Source organism: Rhinolophus hipposideros (assembly GCF_964194185.1).
Source record: "Rhinolophus hipposideros genome assembly, chromosome: 2".
In the NCBI taxonomy this organism is placed as follows: Eukaryota; Metazoa; Chordata; class Mammalia; order Chiroptera; family Rhinolophidae; genus Rhinolophus; species Rhinolophus hipposideros.
Genome location: NC_138048.1, coordinates 90133621 through 90150532, shown reverse-complemented (window position 1 = coordinate 90150532; position 16912 = coordinate 90133621).

The following is a 16912-nucleotide window of genomic DNA, read 5'->3' as shown; positions in this document are numbered from 1 at the left end:
ACTAAAAATGCATTGTACACACATTTAAATACAATTTGCAAACTGCAAATACTCAAACCAAAACACAGAAGGATGCTCAGAGATATATTGTTACAAAGCAGCTTATGGAGTAAGAAAGCAATGGCTGTTTATTCTTCATAGTGATTGGTTATAACATTATAATTTTCTTCGATGGTAGGTAATTGGTCTGTGGTGACCTCATATTAACCTTGAGAAGCAATATAAGTTTTGCTTTTGATTTTCAGAGAAATAAGTAAGAAATGACCCAGGTCAAGTTAGTCTTGCCAAATAAGCTAAATTTAGGTTTGCTTATATGACTAACCTGGCTTGGTCTGCTCAGGGAATTTTCAAGGTTGATCTCCATTTCTTTTTGTTTTTTTTTCCATTTTAACATTATTATACATTTACATAATGTATAATAATGTTATTATGCATTATATAATGTATAATAAACATTATCATACATTTATACTTAACATTATTATGAATTTAACATTATTATACATTTATATAATGTATAATAGATAAATTATAAACGTAAGTAGAATATAAAATATATATTTATTTACACAGACACATAACATATATGCCTTCATTGATCTATCAATATGTTTATACCAAGATTCGTACTCACTAATATTCTCTTATTCCATTTTCTCTTCATTACCACATTTCAAGTTCTCAGTATGATTAATTATTTGTTTGGTGGTAGTCTTTTTTATTTCCAACCATTTTCCTTAGGTGTGATACTTGAGGAATGCACTTTGGAATTCTTGAATATCTTCAAACATTTTCTGCCCCCTGAGATTCAAATAACATCTTGAGTCAATTTGGAATTCCTGGGCTGAAATCCTTTTCTTTCTCTTGTTTATAAGTGGTCTTCTCTGTTTAACTGCTGATAATGCAAAGATGTCAAATTTATTTTCCTCTGTTGGTAACTTATCCTTACATATGGAGAATTATATATTTTTTTAATCCTTAGAGATTGTGCATTCTATCAAGAAAGGTGTTCTTTCTTGTTAGTATAGCCTGTAACTCAGTCGGCACTCTCAATATATAGACAGTTCTTCACGGGGCTCAGAGAATTTCTTCAATCAATTGTTTTGTTATTTCTGATCCTTCATCTATCCCTTTTCCTCTCTGAAACTTCTATTCATTTCCTGTTAATTTGCCTGAACCTATTAAATCACTAATTTCAATCTCAAGTTCTTTTCATTTAATCCTATTTATGACTGTATCTTCCTAAATGCTTAAAACAAATCAAGTGTCCATCTGTCAATTTAAGCAGCTCTTTTTCTCTTGCAACATGTTTCAAATTTTCTATCTTATCTCTCTCTGCCTCCTGAGACCTATCAGATAAGCTGCAATTTTACTCTGCCAATGAATTGAGACTCAGATTTTAATGTTTGAGCATCTTTCATAACCAGAATCCTCAGTGTATCAGAAACAAATGAGTCTTCTTCTCTGAAGGGCTATGGATTAAAGACAGATTGTCACCACTGTACTGAGATAAATGGAAGCATTCTTTCTGTTCTCTGCTATTTGTTTTTGTCTGGCCTTTCTAGTAATGAAGAATTAGCTCACCCATACTTTCAATCCAGGCTCATTGAGACCAAGGATATCTAGCCCACACCCCTGGAAAAAATCAATCTTTAACCTATACTTACAAAATTCTTCTACCTGGATTGTATAGGTCTCTGGACACCAAGAGCTTTAAATGCTGAGTCATACAGCAGCAGATTTTCATTTGGAGAGATAAGAGAAAAAATATGATGAATTTGAGTGGGTAAATTTGAAAATAGGGATGATATTTTGATGAATACTGAATAAATCCAGGTGATACATATTAACATGGAAAGTCATAAACTGAGGGGAAGGAGTCAGTTAAAGTAGAAAGAACAGAAAAGAAAGGGAGTGCTCAATGAAACCATTTTCTACAACCCAGAAAGGATAGGGTAAAGAACACACAGGGAGAAAGATTTAGCATGAGCTGAAGTACAAAGAGAAAACTTTAAACAGGAAGAGGTACCCCTCAATATCCTAGACAGGAAGTTGCAGGAGACAGAGAGAAAGAAATTAAGGAAAAAAAAACCAGGATTTAGTTAATGTAAAGTAACAAATTATAATCATGAGTATGACATCCTCTTATCTAGACAGAAAGAATAGGGCTGTGGGGAGATAGGAGAGGAAGGGAAAGAGGAGATGAGAGTAGACAAAGGGGGAGGAGATGAGATCATCCTTCAGAAAAAATGCAGCTACCAAACCAGCCAGAACTAGATTTAATTGGCCAAGATAGGATCCAGGATGCCATCTTGCCACCTTAGGTGAACTTGAGCTAATTATAATGGATTATAGTATTAGCATTGTGGATTAGGAAAATCTCCACCCTCCATGTTGCCATGACAGTTTCAACAGAGCCAATAAGGGAAAAATCCCTCCTCCTGATGGGAAGGAGTGGTCAGGGAGGACTTGCCTGAGAACACCTATAATGCCACCCCTAAGTGTGAACATTTCACTCCTTCATTTTAAGTGTAATAAATTCCCAAGCACTGATTTCTTCAGTCAGCTGCTCTTCTCTGAGCCTGCCTGCTCTCACTATTTTGAAAGTGTACTATCCTTTTAATAAATCTACTACTTGCTTGGCTTACTCAGTTCATCCTTGAATTATTTCCTGTGGCAAACACCAAGAACCCATTTTCCAGCAACAATCTCTCTGCATTAAATGAGGTGATGGGTGGTTTGTTGGTAATGGAATTATGTTTTCTGAGGTTACAGTGTAAATTTTGGAGGGGGGGCAATAAGAAAAAATGATGTTATCATGTTACCATGTTATCACCTGATAGCTTTTCTTTCATATTTTCTCTTTCAATGGATTAAATACATATCCCATTTTGAATCCATAAAAATAATTTTGAAAATTGATATGGAAGAAAGAGCATGATAGAACAAAGGCATGCATGGGAGAGAAAGGTGAGAGAATATTTTTTACATAAAGAAATATATAATTCTATGAGTGCCAATAACTGACCTAAAAGAATATTTTATCTCCCATAGCCATGAGGCTGATATAAAGAAAAAGCAGACTAATTTTTGATTTTGCAAGTAAAAGATTTATAATGCAAGTGAAATTCAGAATCTCTCTGGGGCTCTTAAGTGAAAGTGAGAATGAGTAGAAAAATGTAGAACTCTGAAAATTGGAACGAGAAATTTCTATAGATCCTGATAGATATGATTACTTACACCACCACCTCCAATCTTCTTTAGCTTTGCTTTTACGAAGAAAAAAAAAAATCTCTTCTCCTGACTGGGATTGTTAGCATTCCTTTGCTTTAAGACTCTTTAATAACCTCATTTGAAGCAGATGCCTTTTAAGGGGATGCTGATTATTTCTAAGATTCACAAGTGCCACCTCTTATGCCTCCCTGACCAGAAAAACGACCAAAATACCCTCTGAAGAATCAAGATGAATTATGACTTGAGAGGATATAAAATGATTTGCCAGATTTTTGTCAACTTGTGTCAACCAAACCCTGAGAATGCATGTGAGAAAGGATTATACATATGCTATTTTAGGAAAAAATCATAACATTAGATGGAGTTAAATTATGAATATAGATGGTAGTTTGAACATTTATAAGCACCTATTACAGTTTACTTGGTGCATTGACAAAATATGACTCAGTGCTGGCCTACCTTAAATGAAGTTGATACATTGGAACTTAATTGGCACATAATGTGTGGGCGGGGGGGGGGGTGTTGACATGCTTAGGGAGAGAAGCTATCTGCAGAGGATTCTTCATGGATTTCTTACTCATTCAAGCTAATCATGTACCCAAGAGAAAGTCCTTCAGATGTTTTCCCTTCTCCCTGGATCTTCTTTCATTTTCTCTGGCACGTGGGCCCATCTAGTATATGTGTGTTCAATTCCATGACAAAGCACTCTATTTTCTGTAGGATGCCCTTATTACCACCTATGGGGACAGAGCCCCAGAGCGCAGTTTCCAGGCTCTCGGCCTCACATAGAAAGGTGCTGGCTCAGCTAGTAAATGGCCATCAACTGTGATTGGGTGGCCATCAGCTGTGGCTAGTTGTCCGTCAGCTGTAACCAGTGAGCCATTGACCACTAATATAACTGCTGTGGCTACGCTAGCGGCAAAATGGGGGCTAGCAAGAAGATGGTGGCTGAGCCTGCAAGTGGTGGAATGTAGATTGCGGGTTGCAGAGAGGCGGATTGCAGCTAGCAAATGGAGAGTTTGTCGGTTGGCAAAAAAGCGGACAGCAGGTCGCACGTCGTGTGAATCCAGCCTCCAGTGAGACTATAATGGTATGACTCCCCTACTATAGCTCCATGGGTGTTCCTTTTTGGCCTCACCATATCCTGTGTTCTTGTGTGGGGAGCGGGAGCTGAGACCCTGCCAGACACCTTGCATGACACAAACATCAGAGGTCACAAGAAAAAGCATGATTTTCAGCCTGTTCTCTAGTGGTTCCTTGTTACCCTCTTTTCCTACCTGCCCGCCTGTGGACGTTAGCCTCCAGCATTAGAAGCAGAAAGACTATTTAATCTATTCTCATACTTGTGTAAACACTTTTCTATAATAAATATCCCACAGGTGCTGCTCTCCGATTGAACCATGACTACACCAAAGAGAAAACTAGTAAATATTCAATTACCGGTAATTTTTTTCTTAATATGCATAATAATAATAAAAACATAAATCTAAGTTGATTGAAGACACTTGAGGTGAGCCATGAAGTAAAAGAATCAAGGGACCCTAACAGAATTCCCAGACTTGTACCATCACGTACAATCTAGAGTTTCTGAAATAAAACTACAAGTATGTAAGGGAACTACTCATAGTCTTTCCAGTTTTTCCCAAATGGACCTGTGGACATTTTCAAGGTTTCTTGTTTTGGAGAAAAAAGAAATATCCAGACATTTAAAGTTCATCCAAAAGGCCACTGCACTCCTCTATTCAGAGTGGGGGCTTTCAGACGTCAGTTGAAAAATAAAACATTTGACCTGAATCTCTCTCTTACTGGACTTGGTGAATCTGCAAAACCACTCTGTAGGAATCTCCCCAAAATCCAAATATGTAATTGAAATTATCCATACTTCATAGCTGGCAAATTCCCACATTAGTTTTCAAACCCCTGGGATAAAGCTGTTACGGTATAAAGGAAAAGTGGAGGTCTTTGATCCTATTATATCCAGAAAGGGGGGAAAATACATCATCTGTGATGTAATCCTAAAGCATTGTGCCACCATCAAAGACTTAAGAGATACAAGAATAATGAGTTCTAACTTAAACATGTTACTTTGACTATGAAGAAATACCAGTGCTGGAGAATGAAAAGGAGTTATTGCAAACTTTATTAGAAATTGCCTCCAACTGTAGCTGTTGTTTAAGATGTGATCTATATAGAGGAACAAATAGCATGAAGAGCAATAGCTGGTATGAAGCTATTAACATGACAAATGGCTTCCACCTGTGTGTTAATTAGGAAGGACCACAGAGGTTTTGCTTTCTTGCGATAGAGAGGACAGCACATCTTTGTTACCTCAGGAATTTGTCAGTTCTGTTCTATGCCACAGAACCTTTGTTGTTTTACCATTCCTCTGAATATAATACCGTTTTACCATAGTGATAATATCATACAAATTGGATTTGATCACAAAATTCAATTTGTATGATATTATCAATATAGTAAAATGGTATTAAGAATGGCATTACCTGATCAAGATATAGGTAATAACATAAAGACGTATTTGTAAGATATGTGTACCAAATGCTAAGCAACAAGTCCCATAGACATTCTAGGGAAGGAATATTATGCATAAAGTCAGTAAGAAAGATTTCCCTTAAGGAAGGCCTATCTAGCCAAGTTACCAATTTCTGACTGCAAAGACCAATGCTAAATTCCTGGTAGAATATCATTTTCCAAGAGGACCAGCCTGATACCTGATGGCAGTTGAATCACATTGAATCTCTTCCATCCTGTAAGGGAGAAGGGTACAAATAATATCTCATCTTTACTGAAATGGTGACTCAGTTTATAGATGTTTTTACCTGCCACAAAGTGTTTTGGGATCACCTTCATTGTGGGCTTATTGGTTGCTTTTTTAAACATGGTATTTGTACAACACTGTTTTTGAAAGAAAAATCATTTTACAGTAAAAGAAGCAAGATACTGGGTTACTATCATGGAATTGATTAGTCTTGCCATGGACCCTAACCCTCGAATCAGTTATACTAACAAAGTTGGATGTCCTAATGAAAACTTAGTTACCATGCTGGTAACATGACTGTATAGCTGGAAAAGCACACACAAATATTGGAATAAATGTGGCAATTTTTAGTTCTTTTTTTGATTCTATCTTTAATTAATTGGATAGAGTGAAGCAAATCAGTGTAAGTGTCCATAATTACAAAAAAAAAAAAAAATGAGGTTGGTATACTTGTGTTTAGGAACAACAGAAGTATCCCAGGTATTCCACAAAGATCCAATGGTTAAAAGTTTACTATATATATATAATTAATCTATTTAGTTTAAAATAGAATGTGCCTTAAAAAATATCTGAGAGTCCCCTTGTGGCTATTAGGTGATTATGTGGTTACTAGTGGCTATCAGATGAGCTTAACTATGATTTTTATCTACCAGTTAGTCTGTTCTTATATAAACAGTGTTTGACATGTTGGACATTTTCTATTATTTTGAATTTGCTAAACTTTAAAAAAAGACTTGGTGATTGAAAAAATAATGTATGGTAAGATCCATGAGTCTAGTGAATAATGAGAAACTCTTCTTTCATTTATGGTTGACTAAAATGTCACAGTCATCCTCTATTTTTGACATGCAGGTGAAAATCAGAGTTGAATAATTATGACGGCAAAAGAAACAGATGCTAAACATTCCAGAGTGAACATTATAAACCCAATAAAATATTAGGTTTTAGAAGTTAATATGGGCAGGAGGTTTATACATTCTTAGGAAAAACTATTAAACAAAATTATAAAATGTTGGAGAAATATATTCATAATGAAGCTGGAATAAGGATAATTGTTAAGCAATCAAAAGCAATGGCTGTAAACATTATAAAGCATACATTATTGGATTTTAATTATGACAGGCTTTGATAAAACTAAATGAATGCTAATTAAACTCTCAAAAACAGAATAACCTTATCAGTGTGGTTGAGACGATCATGTTTCATTTGTCCTCTGACCATAAATTAATCTCACTGAAATTGATGTTTTTTGAAAATTGGTTCTCTGCCAAAATGTTCTTCAATCAAGAATTTTACTGTTAGATCTAGTCACTAATATTTTACTGTTAGACCTAGAATTAATATGCAGAGATATTGTTTCCTCTCTCACAGTTTAGACACCTCTAAAGAGGCCTGCTGTGTTTTAGCATTACAATCTTTTACAAAGAAATAATCCTGTTACCTGTCTGGTGAGAATTTTAAGAGGGCAGTTTCTAAATTTAAGAAATTAATACATCTAGATGTTGTTACAAATGTCAGTAGGTAAAGCCTCCTAAAAATGTTGGTTCTGTTCAATAAAGTGAGTTTTTGAATAGTTAACATGGTGATTTGCAAATTCCTTTTATTTAAAGAGCTCCTTCTCCTGTTCTGCAAATACAGTATGTAAAGAAATTCAAACTGCTCTGGCTGAAATTTGGATGGGAACTCTGTAGTCTATTCTACTAAATACAGTTCCCATCAGGCTCTTAAACATATACAAGAAAGCAGACAGGCTTGACAGAGCAGTAAGTGCTTAATCTTTTTTTAAAAAGCATTTCTGCACATAATAAAAAGTGTTTTGAAAAGCATATAAAGATACAGATTTTTCTCTCATGCTAGGACACACACAAACTCCTCAGATCAGGTTCAATTGCACAAGTGTCCTTAAATCTTTGTCAGGAAAGAAAGAGCAAAATGGTGAAGGAAGGACAAATGCAATTGGAAGAAGTCCTTTGAGAATCTGGAGTTTTTATAGCATGCATAGTTATTCTTTCCAGCATTTGAGAAAATGTAGTTTATGATTTACATTTCAAACTTCTGGACTAGATTTTCTTAACCTTTTTATTCTTCTCTATATAGCTCTCCCATCTACATGATTGGTAATTTCACATGTGAAAACCTACCATCTATGTTCTTCTCAATGGCTGATACCTCTGGCTGATACATTCTGCAGGTACATGATTGTTAAGAAGGGTCTGAGATTTTACCCTACTTGTAAATTAATAAGTTAGCAGCCAGGGTTTCAGAGATGTTAGCAGAAGAACTAAATTTCCAGGGTCAGAAACAAAGAACCGTTTATTAATCACTGCACAAAAATAACCAGGTAAATAACCAGGTATCAGCATTTGCATTGGTTTCTCAAGCTCCAATTTCCATAGACCAATGAGAAGAAGCCAAGTGATACCTGCCTACACAGTAGACTATATTATAAACAAGGAACACTAAAGTTACAGAACCAACGTTTTTAAAATTCCAAGCAACAGGCATGCCTGCCTTTTACTCCATAGAAAGACACTTTATTCTCCAAGTCTCTAAACAATTTGCCTCTGTTTCAATGGTGTTGGGTGGGGAGGGCACAGCATTCCTATGATTAAAGGATCTTTGCTGGACAGACATTCTTAAAAAGATAGATCACAACAAATGCAGTAGTGCGTGTGCTTAGAAGACATTCAGAAATACGAGACCTGTGGGAATTGTCTCCCAGTGATAACATCAGCATTAAAAAAAAAAATCTGAAGATACTATTGAGGAAAAGCAAAATGAAAAGAGTAAAATATGAATAATCTTTTGGAAAAAATGCAACTACATATCAACTGATGGTAGCAAACCATTATATTTTAAAACTGTAGTGAAAATATCTGTATTGTAAAACCATAGAAATAACATCTGAAAGTGAGCTGAAAAGAAACATTCTGCAGGTACATAATGAACACATTTAATGTACTAAAAATCCAAATATTTGGATGTCTCCATTATATGTTGCTATAATAGTCGGTACTTCTCATCATTTCATGAATTACTTAAGTTTGCAATATGTCTTATAATTGTCCCTTTCCATTAAAATGGAAAGCTCCAGGAGATGAAGCATATTCATGGTTCAATTATATTCAAGGCACCCTTGCACAGTGCCTGGCCTCTGATCAGGTTTATTAATATTAATAGGAAACATAAGTAAACAGCATATAGTAGTTTATAAAATGATATTTATAGAGTTCTAAAATTATTAAATTGACATTTCTTAGAAATGTTTTAGATTATGAAAACTTTTAAGTGCTGCATTCAGCCCTACTCTCTCTGATAACCACAGTGCAGAACATAATGCAGCATTTGACACATAGTAGCTACTTGTTAACACTTGTATATGTCCTCTTAAGGCGTAAGCGACCTCACTAACCAAAACCAAAAATAGTTTTAACTATAGCATGTTACAGAATCATGAGACTAGTCAATGGCTGAACCACAGATTTTTCACCTTTCACATTTTGATTTATATAGCCGTTATATCTGTATTCTTTTATTTCAAGGCAATTGTCGCTTCTCTGAAAACATTGTTCTAAGTGTAATAAATAAGGTACACATGCTAACCTTTCCATAGTTTATTGTAAATATTTTTCTAAAAGGAATTTTGAAGTGAATAATCAGAGTAATGAAAGTCAAAATAATTAAAAGATCGTGGAAAAATAGATAGATAGATGAAAGATAGACAGATAGATAGATAGATAGATAGATAGATAGATAGATAGATAGATAGATAGATAGATAGATAGATACATAGATAGATAGATAGATAGATAGATAGATAGATAGATAGATAGATAGATAGATAGATAGATAGATAGATGATAGATAGATAGATGATGGATGGATGGATGGATGGATGGATGGATGGATGGATGGATGGATAGACAGACAGACAGACAGACAGACAGACAGATAGATAGATAGATAGATAGAATTTTTACATGCAAAGAAAAGCCCAGAAGAGTCATCTGGGAAGAACCCACACTTCCCAGAGGGTGCCAAAATATAACACGTCTACAAAGAAGATCACTAGGCATGCAAGGTTGGCTTGCCACAATGGTGTCTTTGAATATTTCAGACAGTGGACAGTGATGCTTAATGGATTAGAGTCAGATTATTACCCAAAGCACCACTGACATCCAGAGCACCAGCACAGACGTGCTTATTCCCTTGCCACCAAGTTCCTAAGGAGATACCACAGCCCAGAGGGATGTTGTACACATAATGGGTTGTTCTGCAGGTGAGGAATGGAGGGTCAAGGGCTACGCACTTTTTCTTTTTAATTAAAGTTTATCAGGGTGACAATGGTTAGTAAAGTTACATAGATTTCAGGTGTACAATTTTGTATTACATCATCTGTAAATCACATTGTGTGTTCACTACTTAGAGTCAGTTCTCTTTCCATCACCATATATTTGACCCCTTTTACTGTCATCTACCACTCCCCTCCCCCTTTACCCTCTGGTAGCTACTGAAAGCAACAAAGGAACAAGACAAACTAAACACATTTTGATCCAGCAACAAGCCTGATAGCAAGCAACAACTATGGTAGCAAGCATCAAATAAGCCAACCCCCTTTCTAGGGGAGGAATATTTACAAATCACGCTGTGGTCACTCAGAACTACTTTGATGCTTGTGTAACTGACTACAGAAACTGCCCCATATCAGGAGACAAGCCTTGCAGTGTGACACAGTCAGCTAGAACAAGCAGGATGCTCGGGGCCCATAGAGGACCGCATCTTTCAACAGGGGTTTCAAACAATGTTAACACTAAATATATTTCTATAAACGTTTGCCTCCAAAAGACTCATTTTCTGAGTTGTTTTAAAAGCAAGACTGTGTCTTATAACAATGATCCTGATGTGCATTGAATTAACAATAACAACTTAATCTCTCTATGTCACAATCCATTAATGTCCAATAGCATGAAACCCTACAGCAATAAGACATTGTAATCAATATCCCCAATATTAAGAAATATTAACATTTACTTTTCCCATATTGCCTCTGATTTCCAAAGAGTCTATATTTGTATATAGACAAAACAGAATCAAACATTTCACATATATCACTAAATATATCTCTGCCATCCCGGGCACGAATAACATAACTGAGCATTCAAGTCCACCAGTAGCATCTTTCTAGCGAATATTAGAGACCCTCATAATGCCTGTAAATAATTTTGTTTTATAATTTTGGGAAATTCTTTCTAATCATGAGTGTTAAGGTCAAGTAAAATATGTAAAAATCTGCAAATATGTTTTTAAATGGAGTTCTTAATTAATTTAGGCTCACATGATAATTACATAATTGTTAGCTTTATAATTGATTCTTAATTGCTCATATGTGTATTATCTTCATTGCTAATCAACATAATGATAATACAGTGTTAATAAATTACATGTTACAGTTTAAATTCCTTCCAATTCAATGGCTTGTGTCTCATTTTATTTTTCATCAGACACTTGCAGGATAGGTAAGATTTTGTCATTTCATTTTTTGAAATAGTGAAGAATGGCATAAATCAAGCTTTTGCCCATCACATTGGCAGTTATTGAAAATTAATTGAATATGAATCTAACAAACCAAATCAGCCGATTCAATCTTAGCTAGCTCTGGAGTTCAGATTACTTTGTCATTTCTATTTGGACCACACTCACTGAAGCCTAGAGAACATTCTCTGGGTTGGGAGTGCAGATCTCATTGGTTGGGAGAATATGCAATAGTTAATGATCTGTTTAGGAGCTAGAAATTATTAGGATTCAGAAAAACTAAATTTTAGAAAGAATAAAGATTGCCATGTACCATGGAGGATTTATGACATTTAAGAAAACATGCTTTGTCCAAATAACTAGCATAAAGAGCAGTTAAATACTACTAAACCCCCAACATAAGACCTGTTATTTTTTATCTTGCAAAAATTACACAGATTTGTTTACTTCATAGTCCTGATGGAAACTTGTCTCATTTCAGGAATTTGACAAAGGAACTAATTCAATTCTAATCAAAAGTTTAAGTGAGATATTGTTTTAACCTCTGAAGAGACAAAGAAGAAATGTAGTACTGACCTCAAGAAACATATGGAGCAAAACAAGCAAGTAACTGGAAAAAAGTTATCTATTACACAAGCAAATAATATTTTTTGTATAAAGTCACTGGTTTTGCCCACTTTTATTAGTGGTAGAATATCACTAAGTTTTTGTCTCCTTATCTCAAAATAATTTTTCACAATTTGAGATTAATGGCACTTTATTCCAAAAGCGTATAGATTTTTTTTTTATCCTGAAAGCATCAAGTAGAAAATGGTAATGATCAAAAATTATATGCTGTCAGAGAAACAAAATTTGTTGCAACCAAGTTCACTCTATTTTTAAAGTTGATAGAGCAGCAGGCACTCTGAAGAAATTTAGTGATTGACAGCTTGACTTCAACTTTTGCTTTCCTTCCCTCTGTTAGGACAACCTCAACATCCTGGTCAAATAACCACTATTTTCCCACTTGACTCTCTGATCTTATGATTGAGTCAATCATATGCAGTTGAATAAATAGAAATGCTGATATTAAATTACAATACAATCTGCATCATCATGAAAATGGAATGTGAGAGATGCATTTTCTTTGCTTTGCAGAAATAGGGTATTATAAAAATTGTATCCCTTGATAAATAAAATATTTCAGCTTCCAATATCATTAATAACAGAATGTATGTGTTGATTTTTAATTAATGAAATCGTTTTTGCTATCTTCAGCCAAATAAGCATGTAGTTTTACTCCTGGAATAATCTCATTTATTCCAAGACATCAAGTATGGAGAAAATACGCAATTTGATTGGTATCATTGTTTCTCTAGTGCCATTGTTGGTATTAATAAAGTTTTCAGAACTATTATAAATTCTGGATAATATTTTTGCTGCTACTACTAGTAAGATACAATTATTCTCTGAATCTGATCTTTGGTTCATTGCAGTCTAAAATGTAGTTCACAATGAAATTAAGAGAAATCCATAATGTATTTTTTATTCAATACAACAGAATCACTAAATCCTGTCAAATAGGAAACTGAATTCAAATCATTCATTTTACAGCATTTTACTAAGGTCTTCATTTTCTTGCTGGCTGCCAGTCAGAGGCTACTCTCAGCTTCAAGAGGCCACCCATAATTTTTTTGCCACATGTCCCTCTCCATACTTCCTTTCATAATATGAAATCCTTTTTCAAAAGCAACAACTGAAAGAGAAAGACTCTCACCTTAGGGATAGCCCATTCTCTTTCTTAAAGTCTTTCACCCCATTAAATAGAATAAACTCCCATTTGATTAATGCAAACTAATTTGAGAATTTAATTAATCTGCAAAAGTCCTTCACCTTTGCATACGATATTAGCTAGAAGTAAGTCATATTTAAAGGGAGAAGATTATAAAGAGCATGAACACCAAAAGGTGAGAATCATTGAGGTCAATTTATAATCTGTCTGCCAAGGACAGAATTATATGATCAAGTCAAGAAAATGTCCAACTATCATTGTTGACATGTGAAAAAAAATGGACAAGAAATCCAATGAAGTCACAGTGACCTAAGATAGAATGTAATAAGTGCTGGTATAAATGTCAAAACTGTTGACAGAACACTGAAAATAGACAATAGCAAGAATGAGGTTTATTTAGGCTCTCCTACCTTGACTAGCTAACCAGCCACCTATCACTTATTGTAAGGTATAAAATGGGATTTGGGAAGGGAGAGCTTCAGATTATACCAAGCAAATTCATATTGGAAATTCTTACTTGGAATTTTTCTGTGAATCTCTTTCTTTTCCTAAGATGTTGAGCTTAGCTGGACAATAATCATTTTTTTTATTATTATTTTATTTTACTATATTCCCTAACTGTACTTTATTTTTTTAATTATTTTTTTCAATTCATAGCTGACAATCAATATTATTTTATGTTAGTTTCATATGTACAGCATAGTAGTAAACCTTTCTTTCAGAGTGACAATTTTTCCCTAAAAGAATTAATTCAGAACAAATAAAATTATTTGCAATGACCCATCTCCCAACCTTAAGTGAAAATAAGTATTTTATTAAGCCCAACAAGGGAAAAAGTGTTCTTATAAATTAGATTTCAAGCATCATCTTATTTATTTTTAGAAAGACAACATAGTTTGGCAGTTGCTTTGAAAAAATCTGAGCACATTGGAAAAGTTGCCAAGAGCTTTCAAATTTTCAACCTGAAATTGTATCTCATGCCATATTTCCCAAATAGCAGGACAACATTTGAACCAAGGGTTGCTTGTCACCCATTTGCCAAAGGACAAGGTAACCTAGCAGTCAATACCTACCTTCTTCTTTCTAAAGTTTTGGACTGTAGCCAGGCTGCATCTAAATCCTAAATCCTACCACTAAAGTATAAGAATAGAAAAGAAAATGGCCTACATGTATACTTTTTTTTTCTACAACAGTCTTCTCTGTGATATAGCATATTGCCAGATAGATGAACATAAATGTATAATTCTATTTAAATCATTAATTATAACAGTGAACAACTGGAAAGTCATTCTATTAAAAATTGTCTTTACTCAGAACCTGTTGTATATTAGACTACATTCTAAATTCTGGAACAATGGAAACGGTACCTTATCATAAATATCTATCTAATAATCAGAGAATTGTTAGGTATATTATGGTATATTCATATTATTAAATGTTAAACAATCAATACTATACTATTTATAAAGAATCTCTAATGAGACTTTAAATAAAAATTATTAAAAATTAACAGTACCATGAAAAAGTGTAGCATATCCTCCCAATACAATGTGATACCATAGTAGAAATAACCTAGAATGATACATATTGACTTGGATTAATCTCACACGTAATAGTAAGCACAAAAAGAAAGTATTGAGGAATACTTAATGCATAATCACATAATACTACTAGTGAAAGTACAAAGAAATATACAGAAACAATAAATACCAAATTCTGTCTAGTACTTAATACGTGGCAGAAAGAATGAAATTGATTCCAGAGAAGAACAAAAGGAGCTTCAATCATGTATATAATATTTTATGTCTTCAGTTTCACATGGACATATGGGGTATAACAATAGTTTTCTTGAAACCTGTTTTTATTCTGAAATATTTCACAATTAATTTAAAAAACAATAAACACAGGAGTAAAACTACCAATAGAAAAAAATGCAGCATAAAAAATATAATTCCATTTGTTGAGTGTTAGGGTATTTTTCTTTTTTATCTATTGATTCTTGTGTTTCTTTTTAGTTAATGTTCATGCCTTTTTCTTTAATAATTAGAAAAAAACTCAAAATAGTTTAAATGATTTATTGTTCTGCTTTCCAAGTTCATTTACTTATTATTATTATACATTATTTTCTAGATTTTTTTATCTACTTTGTGCATTGTTTCTATGAGTGCTTTTTATGTTCACATGGTAAATAGAGGTTCTAAGACTCAAACATATTCATTGAATGAATATGTATTCTGTATCTCTATAATTTGACAATGCTCTCACAATTTGCATCCTCTAAACTTCTATAGTTTAGCACAATTTATTTAAAAATAATCATGGAAATAATATCATATTCATATCTATTCTCTGATGACAGGCCTCACTCTTCAACAAATGCACCTGAAATATTGTGAACTGGGATTGGATGGCTATGTGCAACATATATAACTCATCCAATCTCCTTCTGTATCAGAATATTTGCTAGAACATAACACTACAATAAATTATGCTTTTATAAACACTTGTTCTTCTCTGGAAAAATGTTAAATTTAGTACATACATGTATTAAGTAGTATAAAAACTAGTTGGAGGCTTAAATTTAACATTTAGGGAGATTAAGTTCAGGTAGATATAAATTCCAAAACCTTTATTAAGGAATCCTCATTGAAAAAGGTAGTTTTGACTCGGTGTTATGTATAGGTCAGAACCTGTCTTCCTTTTTACCTTTGTCTTCTGAACTTGATTAACCGATGGGCTTCTTAAAAGCTTTTTTGAGAACAGAAATAACATGATAGACAGTGATTACAGTTGCTGGTTTTGTTTATAACTCAGCACATATGTTTCACTACTACCAGACACAGCCCCAGAGGTACCTGAGATTTGTACTTGATCATGTGGGCCAGATCAGTTGCTCTTTTTACTCAGGGTCAAGTTTTATCCATGAAAGACCTAACTGGAATGAGACTCCAGTATTCTTACTTTTTGAAGGAATTCTACTCTTCAAATCCCTGCTTCTGATAAATCTTGCAAAATTATAAAAATCTCCTAAAGCTGCATATCATTTACATTGACTTTCACATTGTACAACTGCACTGAATATATTTCTATTTCCTGCACTCAGTACTGATATTGAGCCCAATATCATAAATGACATCTGCTAATAATTTAATATTTAATATGTGCCAGAGAATTTATATGTATTCTTTGAATCTTATAATGACTCTAATTCAACATTATTGATCCCATTTTACAGATGAAATTGAAATCCAAATTTATATAAAATATACGTGATTCCATAAGTGAATATGTGTTTTATCAAAGACCTTCATACTTTCCATTTAAATATCATGCTTACTGTCAAAAACAAAATAACAGCCATGGCCCTTACAGTGAATTTTCTTCCATATTCTTTCCCTTTAGTATTTTAGAGAAAGAGAGATAAAATGAAGAGGATAAGGCAAAAAGAAGTCTCAAGAAGAACAGAGAAAAATTTTTAAATAATGAAAAATACAGTGGAAAATCTAAGAAATTTCAATATTAAAGAGTACTTTTGAAATGCAACAGAAACTGAGAACTATGAAAATATATGCATACCGTGTTTCCCCCAAAATAAGACC